General features: G+C 41.1%; 1 protein-coding gene across 2 annotated transcripts in view; it reads right to left on the minus strand.

The window, feature by feature from the left end:
* Positions 1 to 24206, minus strand: part of rbbp8 (RB binding protein 8, endonuclease) — a 108242-nt gene that overhangs the window by 70699 nt on the left and 13337 nt on the right. The window contains exon 3 of one of the 2 annotated variants that reach the window (XM_033020041.1): positions 18377 to 18492. The exons of the other annotated variant lie outside the window; for it this stretch is intronic. The gene's annotated coding sequence lies outside the window, so the exon portion shown is untranslated. The remainder of the gene's footprint in view (positions 1 to 18376; positions 18493 to 24206) is intronic. 2 annotated transcript variants of the gene reach the window in all.

Consider the following 24206-nt stretch of genomic DNA (forward strand, 5'->3'; position numbering starts at 1 on the left):
AAGGTGTGAGAAGAAATATTTAATAGGAACCTGAGGGACAACCTTTTCCACAAATATGGTGGTGGGTATATAGAACAAGCTGCCAGAGAAGGTAGTTGAGGCAGGTATAACAACATTTGGACAGCTACATGGATAGGAAAGATTTCCAGTAAAAATGCATCATTGAGATTACGTCTAATTTCAATTTCTTGGTCATGATAGTGTTTAAATCCTGTCATAGTTGCCAGGTAACTGCTTAATTGATTTGAGCCTTTAACATTCTGGGAATCTCTCTTGGCATCCCGGATAGCCTTACGGAAAACATCCTTGGTCTGCTTGTACAGTACAGGTTCATCCTTCTTGAAAAGCCTTTAATTTAGACTTTAGCAGTGAATCTCCCTGTTCACGAACATTTTTTGGTCAGGATAGATCCAAATGGTCTTTGTCAACACATAGTCATTGATGCATTTCTTGATGAAACCAGTGATAACTGAGATATATTCACTCAGGCTAAAGAGAAGTCTTGAGCATATTCCCGTCTGAAATAGATCCTCAACCTTCTCAGACCACTGCTGCAATATCTCTTCATTGGTGCCTCATGCTTCGATCTCCATCTGTAAGCTTGCTGCAGACAAATGATCAGATTGGCTGAAATGAGGACAAAGCGAAAGGTACACCTGATGATGGACTGGTCTAGAGTGTTAACACCCCATGTGGAGCAGGAGAGACAGGTTGATCGTATCTGGGGAGCACACTCCTGAAGTTTTCTTGAGTGACGTCACCGGTGATGATGAGTAAGACACCAGTGTTTGTTGTCTTGGGAGACTTGATGGCCAAGTATAATCCATCCAGTGTTACCTTGTCTGTCACTTGGGGTGGAGTGTAGACTGCTGAGGATGATTGAGGTAAATTACCACGATAGATACAAAGGTTCCAGATTAGAATTCATACATCCATTTTTGCAAGGTTATTTTTTAACAAATCAATTGGTCACGCAGAATACAAATTCAGAAGAATATTCGTTTGCTTACGGGCATTCAACCACAATAACACAAATCCTGAAAAATTAACACATCTTCCACCTCATGATTTTAATCATTAAAGCTCTCTTGTAAACTAAGTTAGCCTTAACATTTACTGGTTCATACCTGGTATTAAAGTACAGACCTAATAATATTGCTCAAATATATTTCATACAAGCTGTTAAGTTGAACTGTTCACTCATTATGAATATGAAGATAGAGTTATTCTCAGCTCTCTCCTGAGATATATACACAGTGGAAACAGTACACAACTAAAGTAAAAACATTTTAACTTTACGGTTTAAAATCCACCAATATTTCCTCAAAAAAGGCTTTTAAAACATTTACTGTTAGTCCCTTGGCTCATGGATTTAGCAGTTTAGTAAATATCCAAACACTCTCCTTATTGCTGACTGCATGATTCTGCACCACAAACAGCTTCTGTTTACTCGCTATTTTTCCAATCATTGCCCAAGGATATAAAACCTATCCGTGTAAAGCAATTTTTATTTTAAGAACACGAGATGATGCATTGTTCCATTGTTACAGTTCATTTTCTGCACTCGAGTTCACTTCAAAGAACTCTTATCAACGTGAATCAAACTTCAACTTTTGCCTAGGGTCCTTAGATTTATTTTACAGTGGTTAAGCACCTTTAGTCAATTGTGGCTTGAAGTATTCTAGGCAGAAAGGCTGGTCTAATTTTTCACTCTACTATGTTTTTAGCAAGTTGTTGCACCAGATTCAAGCATTTTCTCAACAAAAAATTTTGGCTGGGTTATTATTGGCGTTGTACTTATCTGGAACACGTGTTTTCAACTGTCCAACTGACACAAGGATAAAACATACAAATTCATTTAATTTATTTTAAATTAATCATTAAATTGCAACGATTAGTTTTTTTGTACAATGTCCTAAATTCTATTGTTTAAAAAACAAGGAACTTCAGATGCGGGTTTACCAAAAATGACACAAAGTGCTGGAGTACTCAGCAGGTTAGGCAGCATCTCTGGCAAACATGGATAGGTGATGTTTTTGAGTCAGGATCCTTCTTCAGATTAACTGTAAATGATGGGGGAGAAAGCTAGGAGGAAGGTCTGCACTTGCAAGCCTTTCTTCACCAACTACCCCATGGTCCAGTTGACACAGCTGTCGTTGTGGCTCGTGTTGTAGCCACTAGTCATCAGCTAGGGCCATGACAAGACGCACTCGATCACCATGGGGTTCCCTCGACATTCACCACGAACTGCTTCTTCCTGTCGACCGTCGCTTTGTCCGCTCCCAATTCCACTGCCTGTGTCCTCCTCCTTCTCCCTTGCTGTAGCCAACAGTTCCAAGGTTAAACATGTCAGTATAATTACTCATGCAGCAGAGCCCAGACTCATTATCTTTGTTCCCCTTGCCAAGATCAAAGATTAAAACTTCAAGTGGCAAGTCAACATTACAGAGCATGTGCAACAGCTACACCAATGTGGTTTACCTCCTGACAAAATGCTTGGAGCCAGTCATATCATAACCAAATAAGTGTGCCACAGGAACAAGGACAAGCTATAATATTAATTCAGAAGGCCATTCATAGCAACAGACATTGTATGGGCTAATCTAAAGACCAACATGAATGACATTTCACTTAAAGTTTCACTACCCAAAGTACCAACCAGCACACCCTGCCCCCATCTGGGGGCATTACAGAGGTTCCCTCACTGGACTCCAGTCTTAAAGAAAACATTTTTTTCCCTGGGGTCATTTCAGAACGCATAAAACCAGAGTAGAAGTAAGGTGTAGGAAGGAACTGCAGATGCTGGTTTAAACTAAAGATAGACACAAAAAGCTAGAGTAACTCAGCGGGACAGGCAGCATCTCTGGAGAGAAAGAATGGGTGCCGTTTCGGGTCGAGACCCTTCTTCAGAAGTAACTCGTCTTCAATCTCAAGTGACTACCCAAATAATAATTCACGTATATTCATTAAATTCTAAAACCATGGATTTCCCTGGTTTCACATAGCAGCCAGCTACAACTAAAAACATTCAGAAGAAAACACAGCACTGTACATCACATTGTGAAGTTTGCAAGAATTGCAAGATGTTTCTGCATCTAATTCAAATCTAATCTTACTATTTCCCTACTTTTACCGTTCAAAAAGAACATTGGATCTGTTAGAGTCAAAGTGTGTGATGCACATCAAACGTTAAAGCAGCCAAATTCCATACCCCACCCTCAATTTGGAGGCTTTGGACAATTTGCATTCCCAAATTCTTCATACAAAGAACAATAGCTTGCTTTATGCTCTGACTGGTCAAGACAATCAACTCAACATCATTTACTGAACGGTTCTGCTTCAAAGTAACCTAATGATCTCAATATTCTTTGGCAGTGCATGCCCTCTGCTCTGTTCTTTCTCACAAAATTGCCCAAGACTAACTGATAGGATCTTGGGAACAGTCTTTACTTAAACTTTTCACTCCAGTCTGAAAGAAAACCTTTTTTTCCCCTGGGATCTTTTTGGCTGCTGTTAGGCTTAATAGAACAGGTAGGAACAAGTTGTGTACAAACTTATTTCTGCATTTGGTGCTGTGTGACTTGTACAATGACACAAGCCAAGCTATCAAAGCCCGCTTGTGCGTATCCTAAATATTCCTAAAAAAGCAGAGTGCAAATAAAAATATAAACTGGGACAAAAATGCTTTTGGAGTGATCTTTCAATGTAGCCCAGAGCAATTAGGACAGAACCACAAAAAACATCCGTTCGTATATCATCACAACAATTAAGCAGACTCGTTCACATAGTGAAAAAGACCCAATTTCTTAAAAATCAGATTGGAGACCATTCATCAGGGTTATCAACATCAAGAGATTGTCTTTAGCATTACATATTCCAAGGTCCAGGTGGATGTGTTGGAGGTATATTGAAAGTTCCAAAGTAGGAGGAGGTGAAATTTGAATCTTGGTGCAGCCTTTGCAAATGGAGGAAAGAAATCCTTCTATGATTGCACTGCAAGAAATAATCAGTGCAAAATCCCTCATGTTGTTCCTTCTGGAGAATGTCAAATATTTATGCAAATGCAATTTGAACTTCATATGGAGTTCTACATGCTGCATGTAAATAATTGAACGGCAACAGATTTTGAAAATCAACTGTCATGTATTTTTATAAATATTATGAATCATTTATTTAGATTTTTTGTTGACCAGCAAAAACAATGCATTCCTGAGCATAATTATCATTGCTTGGTGGAACTCAATTTCAAAGCACTATTACCAAATATTCAATTAGTTCAGCATAGTCCCATGCATTGTCCATATGTAAAACTAAAAGGCATGCCAATCAATATGCTGATTAAGATATCTAATTTAAATGATTATACAAGTATTCAATTTTATTACATAATTCTGAACAGTTACAAGCTCCCTTCCTATTTTTCCCCAAACATTAATCTTAACGTACTAAACTAAAATTTCCATGGGGTTAGTGACAACAGCTGTAACAACTTGCATATTAGCCATCATCCACAACATGTCTGGACCAGTAAAGAACATATTTCAACATGCAAAGCAAATTCTCTAGATGCATCTTTTCAAGTGTAAAGCATACCCCATTCTTACTGATGACATTCTAAAACAATGCTTTACATTAGATCTCTAAAGAAGACTTGACATGTTAGTTGAAGGCATGTAGATGCTTGTGTTGGAATGCCAGGAGCATAAGCTAATGCTAGGGGTACTTGCAAATCCTGCCTACTGATCACAGCAACAATGAAAATTGTGAAATGTTCGTAACCTCTCCAAGAGAGCTATGAAAGGACACAGGCACAATAAAACTCACGCATTTCATTCACAAATATTCTCCCTTCCCCCCCCCCCCAAAAAGGTGGAAGTGAAATTATCCAGAATACACAATTTTTTAGAAATGCAAAATAATGCAGACAGCATATGTACAGAAAAATAAGTGTGCTGCCATGCCAGGAAGTAGACATGCTACATCAGAGTCGGAAGCAGCCATTTGGCATAACTGAAACAAGGAATGGAAAACTATTAAATTTAAATAAAAATAAAAGTCAATAAAAAGTGGATAGACAACGTATAAATCAATTAGGTAAATACAGCAAACAACTTAGAATGCAGGAGAGAAAATTCAAATGTACTGAATAGAATAAGTTTTCAGGGGAAAAAAGAGGAGGATTTTTAACTTTAAGATCTTAAAGAACCTTTGAGAACACTAGTTTTTCTACTGCAAAATTTAATTCAGTTTAAAATACACAGGTTTTTCAATCTTTTTTTCAAAATAACATTCAGTGGGAAGATTAATTAATTTATTTGCTTATACTTGCACCTTCGCCAACATGAAGTTGAAAGCCATGCTCAAGAGAGTATGAGAAAACAAGTCTCATAATCTTTCACTGTTTAGTTGTGGCTCAAAAACTGGCACGCTTACCAATGTCAGAGTATGTGGAATTGTAAATTGCTCGTTCTAAGCTTCTCCCCAATCTAGTTTCAGTCAAAAAACACTGAATCAAGCACTTGATCAACTAATCTTTATTTCAATAAAACACAATTATAGTTCAACTACTATACCTATCCCACCGCGGGTTCGATCCTCGTATCTGCCTAATCAAGCCTTCTGTGCCTTGCTCAAACAGAGACACTCCAGAAGGTCACGCAGCCCCAAGCGCTCTCCCAGAAGATCGACGGCGGACCTCGTGGAAGCTGACTTTTATAGGTCCCGGGACCTCGAGGGGCCAAACCACATGGGGGTGGTCTCTTAATAATCCAATTACAGATATCGATTAACCCCATACATAACAGACATTTTTGTAACTTAATAATACAGCAGCTAATACATTGTATTCAAACACAGCTTCTCAAGGAAGCAAACATTTACCCTGATCTGCAAGAAAACCAGACAAGGCTCAATACCCAACCTCAGTAGTCTCCCTTCTAGAAGATGGTATTCTCTCCTGCTCCTGCTGTTGGCTTACTAGTTCTTCCTGTCCCTGTTCTGGAATGTCCCGAGAAGGATCAGTTCTATCGTGTCCCCCTCTAATCCCCAATTTACATGCTACCATTCTTAGGGTGGACAGCAAAACGCACTCTTTATTTATATTCCTTCTTGTGAAGAACATTCTCCATATTCCGATTAACTCATTTCCTTCTTCACTATTCCCATATTTTTTAACAATCATTTCTATATAGTTTATTCCTATTACAGATTTTAGTCCACCCAGCGGCCAAAGCTCGCCTCTTAATACTTCATTTAATTCCCCAGATAATCCTCCTAGTCTGAAGAAGGGTTTCGGCCCAAAACGTCGCCTATTTCCTTCGCTCCATAGATGCTGCTGCACCCGCTGAGTTTCCCCAGCAATTTTGTGTACCTTCGATATTCCAGCATCTGCAGTTCCCTTTTGAACAATCCTCTTAGTCTGTCCGCTTCATGTGGAAGCTTCTCGCAAATTATCCTTATCGGGCTTCCTGGTCTGTTCGATCGGTCCTTCTCCGAGACATTCCCCATTCTCTGAACAATGGTAACAACACAAAATAAAATCTCGAGACACTAACACCTATTCAAATCATTCCTTCCTCTCAGTCTCCAAGGTCAATGGAGTCTCTCCCACACAATGGTCAACCGTCTCTACGATTCACTTATTCTCACAATCGCTCTCTTTCAACTGTTACTCAATCACTCCCTCAATCGCTCCTATTCAATTATTCAAACCACTCGCTCGTATTCAATCTCTTCCAACTCTCAGTTAAATCGCAATCACTTCATTCAACTTTAAACTTTCAAACAAAGGCTCAGTCCAAATCTAACTCTCATTCACAGACTCTTCTACGCAGCAATCTCTCTCTCACTCAATCCACTTTAAGTTCACAGACAGACAAATCTGAACCACGCTAACAAAACTATAATTAGAATCAAAAATATTCCCCAGATTACCAATAACCCAAGACACACCCCGATATAAACTATAAGCATCCAATAAATCCCACTCTAATAAAGTTTCCTCGTGGCACAATCGGTCAGCGGGATGACTCCTCCCCTGGCACAGCGATTGAAAGAGTACAACCCCTGATCGAACCACGACTCAAATTCTCACAATACGATCTAAACAAATACAAATATTTAACTCAAACATACTCTTACTTCAAGTACAGGTATCTAAATCCGTAAACACTCACACCAGCAGCAATACAACCGATGGTCCGCAAACTTAACACAATCTAAATCTTAACTTTCTAAATTTATTTACACACACGAGTATTTACACAGTTCGGATCCGATAACAATACAGAAAGCTAGATTTTTACAATTTACAAAATGAGTTAAATCACTAGAGCACAGTTCACAAACACTCGATCTCAACACCGCGTCACGCTGTTATCACTCAGTGAACCTCTCCCTCTGATACCGAAGATGTCCCCCTTCCTAGGTTACTGTTTGCTGAGGGGTACTACTCCTTAAATGACTACTTTTCCTCCCGAATGTTACTTTCCTACCGAGACTGGACTTCTATAGGGGGACCGCTTTCCCTCCTCTCTAAGTTTGACAGAATTTGGGGCCCCCTTCGCATTCGGATTACTTTTCACCATGTAAACAAGGTTCCCGTCTCTCAGGTACTCTTCGCTATCAGGTACTAGTCAACAATCGATCAGAGGGTTACTATTCACTGTTGATCAGCCGCTATTCGGAATCGATCACAGACATGCACCAACTCCGAAGTTCTATATACAGGAATTCGAATTCCACCTTATGGGCAGAACTTCAATGTGAAATTCTGTATTTGAAAATTTGGCTCTGCCAATATAGACTCGTTCTCAAACTCCTAGTTTTAATGCGTATCCCTCCTCATACATGGGCACTCGAATCAAACTAAAATTGCCCAATTAGATTCTTGAATGGACTAGAGTATTCCGGCCAATTTATACTCTGTCCACCGAGCCCAATACCTTTACGAGGTTCCTCGTCCATCACATGGGACTCGGATACCTTCACACAGATACTCCTCTCTGTTGGGCACTGGGGGTTCAGCGCATAGCCGCTTCGCGGTGGTAGTTATCGATGCCGAATTTCAGAGCGCACCTTTCCAATCCACGCTCCCGGCAAAGATCCGATCGATACGTAGGTCAGACCTGTATTTCAATACCCCACCAATTGGATACCAAATCTAACCTTGGGCCACTCCTTGCCCAATGAAACGCGTCAGGATCTCGTTAAAGCAGCTGCAGTCTGCCAACTACGACAAAGTTTTGACCCCCTAACCCTGGAAATGGCCTTTAACCCAACCCCAGCAGGGCCTCTAGGACCCAGCAGGACCGCACCGTGGGCCCGATTTCTGCACTCGCGATCGAAACAGCTCAACACCTTGATCGCAAACTTGTGTTTGGGGGTCTTTTATGATCCGGATAAGCCCCCAATGTAAAGTGCACGTTCTAAGCTTCCCACGGGTCTAGTTTCAGTCAAATTCCACTGAATCAAGCACTTGATCAGCTAATCTTTATTTTGACAAAACACAATTACAGTTCACTACTATACCTATCCCACCGCGTGTTCAATCCTCATATCTGCCTGATCAAGCCCTCTAGGCCTCGCTCAAACAGAGACACTCCAGAAGGTCACGCAGTCCCAAACGCTCTCCCAGAAGATCGACGCGGGACCTTGTGGTAGCGGACGTTTATATGTCACGGGACCTCGAGGGGTCGAAACACATGGGGGTGGTCTCTTAATAATCCAATTACAGATATCGATTAACCCCATACATAACAGACATTACCCTAACCCAATAATACAGCAGCTAATACATTGTATTCAAACAGGGCTTCTCAAGGAAGCAAAAATAGCAACATTTACCCTGATCTGCAAGAAAACCAGACAAGGCTCAATACCCCATCCAATCAACATTCGGGAAAAGTGTAACTCAGCAACATTATTTACAATTATTTACAAGGTGTATGTCTGGTTTGCAGTCAGCCAATCCATTCTATCCATTTTGCACCTAATTGACAGGGTCTGCAAATGTTCTTATTTGTTTCGTGCAGCTTGGATCTAGGCTCTAGACAAACTGGCACCACTCCGCAGCTTGTCCCAGTTCCACAGAGAGCACTTTCAAATTGACCAAATCTCCCAGCAGCCCTGAAGCTTTTACCCCATTTTAGAGTCCTAGCCCCTCTAATCTGGCCAGGATTAACAGCATCATGTTCAATTTCAGAAACCTGATCACAAAACTTGGACCAATACTTCGGTGCAGTGGCGCACTCCTGTTTTAGGAGCATCATCTTTCAAAAGAGAATTAAACTGACGCTCCATCTGCTTTCCCAGGAAGAGCTCTGTGGAACTATTTGAAGGAGAGTCTTCAGCTGCCTCAGCTACAAGTTCTGCATTACTTATGTAAACTGAAATTGCAGCAGAAACAGAGAAAGACACTGTGCTGAAGTGGGTTTGTGAACAGACATTGAACGGTTGGACTGAAATCGATAGTGGATTGAACGCAGAGCTGAAGCCTTTCCATAATTGACGTCATGATTTATCATGTGAGCAGGGATGCATTAAGTTGGGTTACAGCGTGGTGATACCAGAGTCTTTAATGGCCAGTTCTCACGGTGCGACCTGAAGCAAGATGTCACCCGAGTGAAGTGGTCGTGGTCCAGCACGAGTTCCGCACGATAAAGAGTTCTCACGATAAAGAGTTCCCACGGTACTCGGCATTTCTGTTATTTGTGCGAGTGACTTGTCCGTCTCCCGATCTTTCCCGTTAATCTTGAATGAACATCGTGGACTGTAGTGTTGTTAATCACGTGGCACAAATGATGTTACTTTTTTTCACACACTATATTGGTTTTTTTCACCCGAGCTCTTTAATGAGCTGAAGAATAATCTGTTTTTTTTAGACAAATGTTGTTTGGTGTGATGCACCTTCTCTCAATATGTGCAAGAAGTCGTCTTTTTATTTTGTCAAATAGGAATAAAGACTGTGTCTCACATTGACCGTGATGATTGTCTTATTTTATTATCTACTGAGAGGTGACACTTTCAGTCTGAAGAAGGCTCTCGACCCGAAACGCCACCCGTTCCTTCTCTCCAGAGATGCTGCCTGTCCCACTGAGTTGCTCCAAGCAACTGGTGTCTATCTTCAAAGGACTGGATGTCGGGGCTGGCGTGTTGCGTTTCAGACCGAATTGTCCAATTAATAGTAACAGATGGGCACTCCCTCTCAACCACATTCTCTTGCCTTCTCCCCATAATCTCCTGACAGCCGCACTAATCAGGAATGTATCTATCTCTGCCCCTATTCTTCACCCTTTTGACAGTAGTTTTGTTTTATTGGAGACGCGGGAGACAGCGGGTGCTGGAATACTGAGCAAAACACGAAGTGCTGGAGGAACTCGGTACATTTGTGTTTAAGAAGGAACTGCAGATGCTGGAAAATCGAAGGTACACAATAATGCTGGAGAAACTCAGCGGGACAAGCAGCATATCAGAAGGGTCTCGACCCGAAATGTCACCCATTCCTTCTCCCCAGAGATGCTGCCTGCCGTCGAGTTACTCCAGCATTCTCTTTAAACCGGCATCTGCTGTTCCTTCCGACACATGCACAAGAAATAGGCAACTTTTCGGGCCGAAACGTTGCCTATTTCTTTCGTTCCATAGATGCTGCTGCACCCGCTGAGTTTCTCCAGCATTTGTGTGTGGGGGTGGGAGTTGGGGGGAGGGGGGGTGGGGAGAGATAAGGCAGCCTGAAGAAAGGGTTGCATGTCCATTTCCCTCCGTAGATGCTGCCTGGCCCGCGGAGTTCCTCCAGTCTTAGAAACTGCTTTAGACAAAAAGAGACACAAACTGCTGGAGTAAAGTAGCTCAGCAAGTGAGGTACCTGAACACTCAAAAATGAAAAAGAATGAAAATGTGATTATTTCACCTCCCTTCAACTATTTTGTGTTTCAGCATGAGAGGGATTATAACATTAGAGACATTCATCTTGTAGTGATGTGTTAATGAAGAATTGCAGACATCAATCTGATAGTAAAAAATATATTTATTTAACAATGAGGTAAAACAAGCACTGACAATCAAACTGCTCAGTTACTCACCGTTCGCAGGAGTTCCCACGGTACCCGCAAGAGTTATTACGGATATCGCACGGGCCACTGCGTTCATACAATGTTGCAACGCTCACCAAAAAGTGCTCTAGGCACTCTTGGAGAAATTCAAAAATGTTTGAATGTTTGAATTTTCTCCCGACCGTACCAAGTCACACGACTACCTGCCGTTAGCGCCACGGAGGTCCTCGGTGGTCCACGAATGCCGTACTGCTATCGCAGAAGGTTCCCACGATGTTAAATCTTGTTAAGTCTTGCTTCAGGTCGCACAGTGAGAAAGCCCTTTAAGAAACAAAATTATGAATGAACTTCATGCCGAACATCGTGGCATAGTAAGCATGAAGTAAATTGTCAGAAGTTTTGTGTACTGGCCTGGTATTGACAGTGACATCGAGTCACTGGTGAGTAAATGTAGTGCCTGCCAAAATTGCAGGAGTAAACCACCAAAAACACCACTGCAACCCTGGTCATGGCCAAGCAGACCTTTTCAGAGAGTTCATGTAGATTTTTGTGAAAAAGGTAATGATCATTTTCTGGTACTTGTAGATAGTTATTCCAAATGGATTGAGGTTATGAATATGGGGTCAAGCACTACTACTGAGTGTACCATAGATTAGTTGAGATCCATTTTTGCATGCCATGGTTTACCGGAAGAACACGTTTCTGATAACGGGCCTCAGTTTCGTTCAGAACGGTTCAAAGAGTTGCTGCAGCGGAAACACACACTTGTTCCCCCATACCATCCAGCCTCCAATGAGGCGTTGGAAAGGTTTGTTAGAATTGTCAAAGATGCTCTCAAGAAACAGGTTTTGCAGCTCAGCATGAAACATCGTTTGGCTAGTTTCTTGCTGAAGTACAGAACCACACAACACACAACAACGGGTTACTCACCTGCAGAACTGTTGATGAAGAGAAGGCTAAGAATACGCCTAAGTTTAGTTCAACCCATTTCGGCCTTGAGAGTTGAGCAAAAACAGTTAAGTCAAAAACGCCAGTTTGACTCCCACAAAAAGGAGAGGTACTACAAGCCAGATGAGCATGTTTGTGTTCTCAGTCCTCCCAACAAGTCCAGTCGAGACAAATGGGATGTTGGGAAAATAGTGGAAGTGTGTAGAACAAAAAGATACTTAGTTGAAATTGGAGATAGGATCAAAAGCGTTCATGTTGATCAAATGATTCCAGCCAAAGATGAACCAAAAACTGAGCATGAAGTCCTAATCCCTGAGTTTTTTAAATCGGAAAGTGAGTTGGAAGAGACCACTGCGATTGAAACACAAAGTTCAGTTAGTACAGACAAAGATACAGATTCCTCTGGTCAAAGTCAGGGTACTAAAACAGAGCCAAACAAGCCTCAGTTGAGTCAACACCTAAACCTGTTACACCTGCAACTGTTAGACGATCAGGCAAGATCCGTAAACCAGTAGGCAAATTAGGTTGTAAGTTAAGTAACTCACTGTATAAGTAAAACGAAAATGTGTAGATGTGTAAAATAAATATATTATGTTTATCGTTTAAGATTTCATTACGATTTAAGATTAAATACTGGTTTAAATCAAGTAACACAACAACAAAATTGTAACTGAGTACTTAGATTTAATACTTAAAAAAAGGAGAGCAGTGTAATGTATTCATGCATATTCATGTATATGTTAATGAGCTGGTGTTGAGTATAAGCAGGGAATATTGGGTAATCATTCTCTCTCTCTCTCTCTCTCTCTCTCGTGATCCAGGCAACCTGCGTGTAAGTTGTTATTCATTCTGCCGTCCGGAATATAACAGCCGCTGGGTCCTCTCCGGACTCCTCCGTGGCGCCGACCCAAGACCCCAGCCACGGGCTCCGGCCCACAGGCTCCCTGTCGGCCACGGGCTCCAACCTGTGAGGCTCCGGTCTTTGCTATTCTGCGGTCTGCCGGAAGATGTCTGCGCAGAAGGTACAGAAGCCCGAAAACAGTGACCACCGGATTGAAGAATAGCTTCTTCCCTGCAACCTCAGGCTCTTGAATATTTGATAACACTAACCACAGCAAATATGAACTTCTATGGATTGTAAAATAATTGATTATGTTTTACCCATTGGCACGTCACAGATTGTGAGATACTGCAGCGTATACTAGGCAAGTAACTGAAAGTGTGTTTTGTGGATAACATATATTGTAACCACAGTACCCTATTGGTAGATAGAAAATGTTAAGAGCTTGATAGTGTGTTGATCAAGCTATTTCTTTGTCTTGGACAGTTATGCTTGAGAAGGTGAATGATCATCTGGAGACTAGCAAGTGGAGAATAATCCATCACATACTGGGGTCTTGTAGATGCTAGAATGGCTTTGTGGTATGGGTGAAACATTCACCAGAGAATAGCCATGCATGGACTTGCTCGTGGAACAACCCTATTTTCTATTTGTTACCACACTAGTCATAATTATATCTATACATATAACAGGGAGCTGCTAATTCAATTTATTGCATGAAATCTGTGTAGTTTAATGTATTTTAATTGTATCTATAGTCATATTAATCTAGATTTATTGCACAGACCTAACGTGGAAAGTGTTTTGTTGATTCGTACATATCTATAAAATTACCTTTAGTAATGCACTTGAATACAGATGTCTCAAACTCCTGAAATAAACACAGAAACCCCTCCAAGAAAAAAAAATGCATTGTAAATGTGTACAAACACAAGCATGAATAGTCTTATTCAGTATTTACACATCACTAGCTCCTTTTGCAAAAAGAGACAGGCATTGCTTTGTTCTAAAGTTTATCTACATTTCCAAAGGCATTTATTTTCAATCAGGGATAAAAATCATTGTAAACAAACCTTTAGGGACGTATTTTACAAAAGAGTAACTTGACGATTGTGCTTGGTTCAGCGAAATGTTGCATTCATTGGTCGTCATTCAGGAAATATAAACGGTAGTTTCTTAGAACTCGCGTCCAAGCCATGCCAAGAGTTAAGACATACAAGACTGGTCCAAACAACAACATCTCATGTTGCAGTAATAGGCAAGTGAGGCTTTGCTTTCACTAATTATCACCAGCCACACTTGGATCCTTTCTCCACCTAATCCTAAAACATTAGAGATGATTTGCTGGTTATTGTTCCTGTGATTCAGCACACAAGGATGTATCCTTAGTCCCCTCTTATTTCTTATCGACATGCTACTTCCCAGCAACATCATGGAAAGCGTATCAATTTCTCTGTTTGTTGTGAAACTCCATCAAGTCAAGAACCATGCAACTCCATCAAGTCTCCAACATGTCACCATTAGTTTGACAAGCAAAAATAGATAAGCAGAAATACCCTCCACTTAAATATTTGGGAAGACAAAAGTTATCGACATTAGTTCTCATCATTGTCATTTTCATGGCCACTATTCACAAAACTGACAAATTCCAAGGCAGAATCAGATACCTTTGAGCATTAGTGTTACATTTGACCTTGAGAAAAGGTTCCAATCACATTAACACCAAGGCCATCAATTTCTAATTCTATAACATTAAATGCCTGCACACCATCTCAGCCGAGTCCTGTCACATTTAGAACAAGCTTTTGTCACCTTGCAACTTGAAACCCCCTGGACTCCTGCATTTTTTGAACATTCAAAACTTTGCAATCTACATAGAAATTTTTCAGTTCAGTGACCTCCCAGAGTTAACTAACCAACCAATCTGTAGTTCTGCAGTTCTGGAATGAGAGGTAAAACAGTACAGGAGGCTGCCATTCAAGTGAATGGCACCTCCCTATGAAACATCAAAGGTCACCCATATCCTATCTCAGGGCCCTGCAAGTTTATTTTTCAATCACTGATCCTCTAAACTTCCACCACCCATATAGGCAGCACATTTCAAGATGATATCACTCCCTGCATAAAAATATTCCCCACATCCCCCCCGACACAGTTGCGCAGAATCTTAACCATGTCACCTAGATACTCATCAGCTAGGAACAGTATTTTTTGTTTACTTTTCCAAAACCTTCATTATTTTACTATTAAACCTCCCTTCAACTTTGTTTGCTCCAAGAAGCAGCCCACTGTCTCCAACCTAACCTTGTGGTTAAAAGCCCTCATCTCGGCAACTTAAGGATTTCACAGATGTGAGGTGAAGAATAGTGACCAGAATAGCATGCATTACCCCAGTTTAGTTTTTAAGTTTAGTTTAGAGATACAACGAGTCCGCACCGACCAGCGATCCCCACACATTAACCCAATCCTACACACACTAGGGACAATTTACAATTATACCAAGCCGATTAACCTCAAACCTGTACGTCTTTGGAGTGTGGGAGAAAACTGAAGATCTTGGAGAAAACCCACACAGGTCACGGGGAGAACGTACAAACTCCGTACAGACAACACCCGTAGTCAGGATTGAACCCGGGTCTTTGGCGCTGTAATGCAGCAACGCTACCGCTGCACCACCATGCTGCTGCCCTTGTTCTTACTTATACAAATCATACTGCCCTGTATATATTGGCACAATGAGGTGACTGTAGTATCTACGCATCGCAGAAAAGATACTTGTATTTATGCACATTTATTTATTCTACAATAGTTCGTTAACCCGATGCATAGTATAGCTTGGTGCGAATAAATACGTTGATTTCACAGTAGGATAGGCAGCAGCTGCGAACAGACTCATTTAGATGAATTACCACAACTTGCTCGCCTGTAATGATATAAAATTAACATGCCGCACCTTTCCCGACTTTCCTTTATGAAAAGATATTCCACTTCTCCTGTCACATTTATAATTATTTCACTTCAGTGAATATTATCCTAGTGTTTCTTTAAACAAAGCTGGCAATCATCATATCACAGACACAAAATGCTGGAGTAAATCAGCGGGACAGGTGGTATCTCTGGAGAGAAGGAATGGGTAACGTTTCGGGTCAAGACCCTTCCTCAGACTGAATCGATCATCATATGAATCTATGAGGACCTCCTACCCGGGATTTAGTTCCTGACTATTCCCTGTCAGAGTTTCTACATACATTTCCAAAAATTCACATACTGGTTTTCAGGACTCTCGTTCATCCTCAGCCTCACCGCTCCCAACTCTGTAAATTCTCAGAGCCCCACCATCCTCCTGAATTGGCAATCCTCCAATTTTCACTTTTCCAAGACCCTACATTTAATCAATCAATTTGCAAACTGGGTCGACAGATGCCTCCATCCAAACTCTGGAAATTCCTCCCCAAACGACTCTCCTTTTCCTCATTTAAAGCTTTCACCCCTGCTTGGCTAACTGCCATCATCCCTCATGTGACACTGTCAAGTTTTGTTACTCTCGTTGGAATAAAATCCAAGGGGAAATGAAATAAGAGCATCATTGTGTTGGTAGACAAACTTGTGTTGGTAACTTTACACATACATGATAGCATAAGACGTTTAGTGCACAGGGCTTTATTAAAGCACTTTTTTTCGGTCATTTAAATAACATTCAACATAAGGAACTTCCCGAGAGTGCATCCATACAAAGCAACTGACCCAGATGGAGTCACTGGTCGCATTCTTATGACCTGCGCCGAACAGCTGGCAAAGGTATTTTCAGACATCTTTAACCTATCACTACTCCATTCTAAGATGCACACTTGCTTCAAGACCACTATCATCCTGTTACCAAAGAAAGGTTAGGTAGCCTTAATGACTATCGTCCAGTGGCTCTGACATCCACCACCATGAAGTGGTTCTAGAGACTAGAGTTCACATCATCTCCCAGCCAGCCTTGATCCACTACTATTTGCTTACCATCACAACAGGTCCACCACTGATGACAACTTCCTGGCTCTAAACCCATCTCTGGAACACTGGCAAGAATAGTAAGAATATTAATCTCCTCAGCCTTCAACTTTAACACAAAAGTTCTGATGAAATTCTACAAGAGTACCCAGAATACTGAATAAATTGCACTAACCTATTGTCATTTAGAAAAGTGATTCTCATTTGAATGAAGGCCTAACCCAGGTGAGGCTGTGCATACAAATCTATGCAGAATCTATACAAGATTGACCTTATTTTCAGAAAAACAAGCTCCATTAATTTTCTTTGGACTGTTATGCATGTGTAAAAGGGCATTTATAGTTTATTTACTTTTATGCATAATGGCAGTAAAGCTGTAGGCAGAATAACACCCTTTTCAAAGATTTGGCACTTAAGGTGATGAGTGCAGTAATTGGAATTAATTTTGCTACACTTTACATCAAAATTGTTGAGCTTTTGAAATGGTTACATCCAATCATATATAGTGCTATGTTCTGATAACATCCTGAAAACTCCACCCTGTTCCAGTTGGTAGGAAACAAAACTATATATGCCTCAAGGGTTTTGGCCCGAAACGTCGCCTATTTCCTTCGCTCCATAGATGCTGCTGCACCCGCTGAGTTTCCCCAGCAATTTTGTGTACCTTCTTATATATGCCTCAATGCTGGAGCCAAAAGAGAGCATAACCATGAGACTAGTTCAAAGAATCAAGTTAGAATGTGAGCCAGATAGTTTATCTTTCAGATAAATTCAGCTTTCAGGTTGGAGGGTAGCATTGGAGATATTAGATTAGTTTAATGATCTGGAGGAAAACTAAAACAGGCAACTCAGCATATTACTTTAACGTCAACTCGGAAACATTCAAGGTATTTTATGGTTGATTTCATTCATTCATTCATTCCGGAAAACGCTCCTTCACAGACGATTACCAACGTGAAAACATTTATAAATATACTGAATTTTCACACACTGTTGGCCATCTCACTTGAAAAGCAGCACACTTACTCTGTCTTCCATACATTTATCGGTAAAATAGTGAGACAAAATCATAATGTGCTGGTGTATTTTGAAGACACTAAAACTATATATGCCACAGCACTGGCTCTTCATCTCCAAACCAATCATCGGTCTCTCCATCCCGACTCACTTCTAGCCTCTGGCTTTCACATTATTGCAGATGAGATAACAAGAGCCTCGACAAGAAAAGACATACAAAGGCAAGTGGATAGGGTCATGGAAAAACACAAAACAAAAGTGGTTAGAAATACACTTTGGTGGGAGTTGCTGTCAAGCTGTGGGACATCTGATGGTTTATCGATTTTCAGTTATACTGGCTTGTAGTAAGACTGTTTTAGGCATAGTTTTATTTTCCCCCATTATCAAAGTAATCTAATTGAGAATAAACCCGTTGGAAGTATGTGATTCAAAGGTAAAATCATCTGATATGAAATAATCTTTCAGTCTTAAAGATCCATGAAAACATTAGCTACGCTATCAGCTTAATTTTGCAGAAAGAACTCACCTCTACTGCAGAGAACCGGCCTGCATCAACGTTGGATCAAGACAGACTAAATTCTGCCCTGCTTATATGCGAAAAAAAATCACCTTTGGTACACATTGCCAGTGTTCTCGTGTATTCTACAAAGGAACCATTTAAAAATAAACATTATTACGGAGGAAAATAAAACAATGTTGAAAGACAGGTTTTAAAACAGGCCAGAAACCATGCAAATTAAATAGGGCAGTGCTAAATACATTTCAGTTTGAAACGCCCAAAATAAGGGCAATACAGACTATGATAATAAATCAGTAGCATATCCCCATATGAACCATTTAGAATTCCCATTCATATGTGCTCAGAAGTCTTAAACTTGACTTTATACTCGACTATTTATAGTCAGATCACAGATTGTGAAGTTGCAATAATTTCCAGCCCGTGCGATTCGCTCATCAAACCTGTGGCAGATTAGAGAGCGTACATCTTACCAGCTGCTAATAGATCTCTCATATGTGTATGGAGCTTGCATTGGCTGAGAAAATTAATGGTACTTATACAGCCTGTGCTATGATTGAACCATGATTAATTCTCGGGTTTAATCTCCCAGATATCTCTGTTACACCATTGTAGTCAAGAAAGAATCGTGAAATATTGACATCAGGCTTCCACTACCTTATCTGAAAATACAAGGATCACTTTTGTCTTAATCAAAAATCTTGTCACTTACGTCAGTTGATTTTAGGACATTACTATTTGCAACAATAACTAGACAAGTATAAGATGCAAAGATAGGGCCTGAAGCAAGCTGGGAAAAGACTCCCGGGGCCAATAAATACTGTGACACACAAAACGCTGGAGTAACTCAGTGGGACAGACAGCACCTCTGGAGAGAAGGAATGGGTGACGTTTCGGGTAGAGACCCTTCTTCAGACCCGTCTACACCAGTTCCCCTCTTCTTGGACTCCCCCGGACAGCCCTCTATCCGCTTTAGACCTTTTTGTTTCTAACTGCCAGCGTGACAACTGTCTCAATTTTTCCACTCCCCTTACCTACTCTAACCTCTCCCCCCAGAACGTACAGCCCTTCGCTCACTCTGCAGCAACCCAGAAAAATATCTTCGGTTTAAACCAGCATCTGCAGTCTCTTCATACATAAATATTGTGACACCACTTTAGGTTGAATTACCTATTTCTGTATTGTATTTTCAATGCAATAATTTACAAAAACACTTAGGTTTAGGTTTATTTATTGTCACATATATAATGTACAGTGAAAAAGCTATCCAATCAAATCAGATAATACTACACATGAATACAATCAAGCCAAACCACATGTACAGCAGGTAGAACAAAGGAAAATATACCAGAACAGTTTCTCAACATTATAGCACAACAGTACCAGAGAAAAAAGTTGAAAGCCCACAATGAGTTTAGGTTGGAAAATCGGGACTGTACCCTAACTGATGGAATGAAGATTCAGATAACAGAGGGGAAGAAGCTGTTCCCAAGTCAGGTGGTATGCTCTTTGAAGCTTTTGTACCATCTACCCAAAGAGAACCAGGATAAAGAGGAATGTTCGGAGTGGTAAAAGGTCCTCGATTATTTTGGGCTGCTTTCCCATGACAACGTGAAGTGTGAATGGAGTCGAGTCTGGTCTTTGTGATGGAATGGGCAACATCCAAACCCCTCTGCAATTTCTTGCAGTTTTGAGCAGAGCCATTTTCAAACCAAGCTGCGATGTAATTCGACAGTATTCCTTCTACGGTTCCGAAATTAAACCACAAGACATTTTATTTCCAACTATTTACAAAATGTCACAATAGTTATTCATTTTAATCAGGTATATCTGGATTTTTGGATGGGTTTAAATACAAATCACAACTTTATTGTGACATTAATTTAGATAAAATAAAAAAATTTGGTATGCCAGTACATCATTTCATTTTTTGATTTTCTGAAAATATATATTTTCCATTTTCAGTTGTGGCTCAGAAGGGGACACAGAAAGTTGCATTAAGAACATTGAAACAAAAAACTAGGCTAAAGACCAATGGTGTACCAAACAAATGCTGCTCTTTCAGAGGTCATGGTTCTCCCTTGAGACTTTAAGCAGATTCCCACAGCACTGCTGATATGAAAACCAGGGAATTATTCACAGGGATTTTGCCGACATCTATCCCTCAACCTACATTACTAAAACATCTACTTATGATAGTATTTGTAGAGGTTTGCTGTTTACAAATTGATTTTGCTCCATTTCTATTCCCTTCATGCTTTCTGACAATGGTGACACAGCACCCCCTGTTGGCCCTCAAAAAATTAAATTGCTCCAAACCCAAATTTAAAAAAATCCCAGCCATATCCAACCTTAAAGACGCTTAATATTTCTCAGCAACTCTACTTAATTTTCCATTCTATTTGATTTTCCATTGAAACATTTCTTCCTTTCTAACGATCCCAATTTGGTGAAGTTTCAGACACATTGCAACAATACTATGCACATTGAAGATTTGATTCCATTGATTAAAGATGTATTCTGAAATAAGTCTTTGATCATGGGTTTATGTTCTAATAAGAGTTTCTGCCACCCAAATTTCCCCCTAAAGAACTTTGGCAAGTTTTGTGTTGTAATCATGTTATTGTGGCGCCACCTAGTGGTCAAGTCACTTACTGATCGAACCCTCGTCACCAGAACTGGCACGGTCACGTGACTGCGTTTGATGGGAGGAGAACGTCATCAGTTAATAATAATATATCTTTTATTGTCATTGCACGTCAGTGCAACGAGATTTAGTGTGCAGCTCCACTGATGTCCAGGAAAGGTAAATAAATACAATACATAAATAAACAAGCTGAATTAATTGACGTGACCATCTGAGGGAGACTGTCCAAAGGGGGTGGGTGGGGGGGCACTCATTAGGGCCGGTTCAGAGCCGCTATAGCTCTTGGGATGAAACTGTTCCTGAGTCTGGAGGTTCGGGCGTAGAAGGCCTTGTAACGTCTGCCAGAGGGAAGTAGTTGAAACAGACCGTGGCAGGGGTGTGATGAGTCCTTATGGATGCTGAGGGCCTTCCTGAGGCACCGCGTGTGGTAGATGCCCTCCAAGGCTGGTAGCTCTGTCCCGATGATCCTCTGCGCTCTGTTGACGACGCGCTGAAGAGCTCTCCTCTCCGCCTCCGTGCAGCTGAGATACCACACAGAGATGCCATACGTTAGTATGCTCTCTGTGGTGCAGCGGTAGAACGTTGTCAGCAGCTGTTGGGGCAGACCAGTCTTTTTTAATGTCCTCAGGAAGAACAGTCGTTGCTGTGCCTTCTTGACCAGCGCGGCGGTGTTTGTGGACCATGTGAGGTCTTCTGAAATGTGAGTGCCCAGAAACTTGAAGCTGGACACTCTCTCCACACTTTCCCCATAAATGGAGATTGGGTCGTATTCTCCAGAATGGGACCTCCTGAAGTCAATGATCAGCTCCTTGGTCTTGGAGGTGTTTAGTGCCAAGTTGTTATTGGCGCACCAGTCCGCCAGGTTCTGCACCTCCGCTCTGTATTTTGTTTCATCACCGTTGGTGATCAGCCCAATCACTGTTGTGTCGTCTGCAAACTTCACGATGGTGTTGGTGTCGAATGCAGGGACACAGTCGTGAGTGAAGAGGGAGTAGAGCATGGGGCTTAGTACACAACCCTGTGGTGTGCCGGTGCTCAGGGTGATGGTGGAGGACAGGTGCGGGCCCAGTCTCACTGCCTGCGGTCGCTCCGTGAGAAAGTTCAGGATCCAAGCGCATATCGGTGAGCTGAGGCCTAGCTGGTGGAGTTTGGTGGTGAGCTTGGTGGGGATGACCATATTGAATGCAGAGCTATAGTCAATGAAGAGCATCCTCACATACGTGCCCTGTCTGTCCAGGTGAGTCAGGACAGTGTGAAGGGCCAGAGAGATGGCATCCTCTGTGTGCCCTACAACAACAGCAGAAACCTAGCTCGAGATTGCGAGTCAACAACCTCGCTCAACAGCAGCAACAATGACTTTACGTTAGAGTGTACCAAACTCACATGTATGCCAAACATGTAATATCTTAATAAAAACGTTTCTACACGACGTTTGGACTCTCTACATTATCATTGGCACTTCTTAATGTATGTTGCAAAAAGGCATTTATGACACAAGAAAGCTTAATGAACCAAAATACAACCCTATGGCAAAATTAACGAATACCCTATCCTTGAATTTAATAGTCCACTCTCAATCTCTTAATTTGTACATAAAGCCAATTACAGATATTATGCTTCCCCCCCCCACAGGCTCCTTTCAAATTACACCATGGAAGATACCTCCTTTAAAGGTCAGATTCACTACCATAATTTTTATTGTTGATTCTAAATTTATTTTCAAAAATTATGAATTAATGCTTCTGCTTGTTTAATGAAAAGAGATTATTTGCTAGTCCTCGCAGCTTTTTACAACACACAAAAACAAAACCTTTGTAATAAGAACACACTCAATATCTTCACAGCAACCCAATAAACTGTCTGCATAAAAGCAAGATGATTTTTCTCTCAATACAGCCTCAGGAGTTCACTGTGAAAGGCAGGATGTAATTACCCAACGCAGCTTATTTGCATCTGCAGTCATTACACATCACCAAATATCTAACACAATGCTGTTAAAACCCAATATTTTTCTCGAGAAATGTACGTTTTACCAGCAATTTCTAAAACCAGAAAAATGATCTTGTCAGAGAGTGATGAGTGTGGAAACAGGCCCTTCGGCCCAACTCGCCCACACCGGCCAACAATGTCCCAGCTACACTAGTCCCACTTGCCTGCGCTTGGTTCATATCCCTCCAAACCTGTCCTATCCATATACCTGTCTCACTGTTTCTTAAACAATGGGATAGTCCCAGCCTCAACTACCTCCTCTGCCAGCTTGTTCCATTCACCCACCACCCTTTGCGTGAAAAAAGCCCTCGGATTCTTATTAAATCTTTTCCCCTTCACCTTTAACCTATGTCCTCTGGGCCTCGATTCCCCTACTCTGGGCAAAAGACTGTGCATCTACCCGATCTATTGCTCTCATGATCTTATACACCTCTATAAGATCACCCCTTATCCTCCTGCACTCCATGGAATAAAGACCCAGCTGACTCAACCTCTCCCTATAGCTCACACCCTCTAGTCCTAGCAACATCCTCATAAATCTTTTCTGAACCCTTTCAAGCTTGACAAAATCTGTCCTATAACATGGTGCCCAAAACTGATTCTAAATGCAGGGCTCTCACTTAACTTTTTTTCCCTGTTGCCAGCCGGGCAACCGAGGCAGCTTTTTAGGTTGCCAAATGACAGTTTAGATGGTCATTTAAGATGGCTTGCATGACACGTGCGATAATGTGCTCAGACGAAGTGCGTAGTTACGTCGGAATTATGCTCACATAATTATGATCACATGAAGCATTCACATATTATTTCTGCTTCAAATAAAGTCACAAACTAAACATATTCACCAATCAAGACATGATATATACCACAATGACATGCAGCAAAATTATAATACAGTATCTCAACTCTTTTTACACATTGCAATTAATGCAATTTCTATTATTTCTTTCCACTTCCAAACAAAAATGTGGTTGGATTATTCAGCGTATGATCAACTTGTGTCAATAAATCCTGGACCATGATGACATATATGCTTAACCATGCACAATACAGATTGATGCAAGCATGTTTTCTGTGAAGGACCGAAAATTATCATGACATGGCCATAGCATGGGTCATTATTGCTATTGGTACAGAAAAAATCTCGCTTCCCACATAATTTATCCACAACAAAATATACAGGTTGCAAGGAATTTTCTAAAGGCA

This window comes from Amblyraja radiata, chromosome 4 (assembly GCF_010909765.2).
Source record: "Amblyraja radiata isolate CabotCenter1 chromosome 4, sAmbRad1.1.pri, whole genome shotgun sequence".
Lineage (NCBI taxonomy): Eukaryota > Metazoa > Chordata > Chondrichthyes > Rajiformes > Rajidae > Amblyraja > Amblyraja radiata.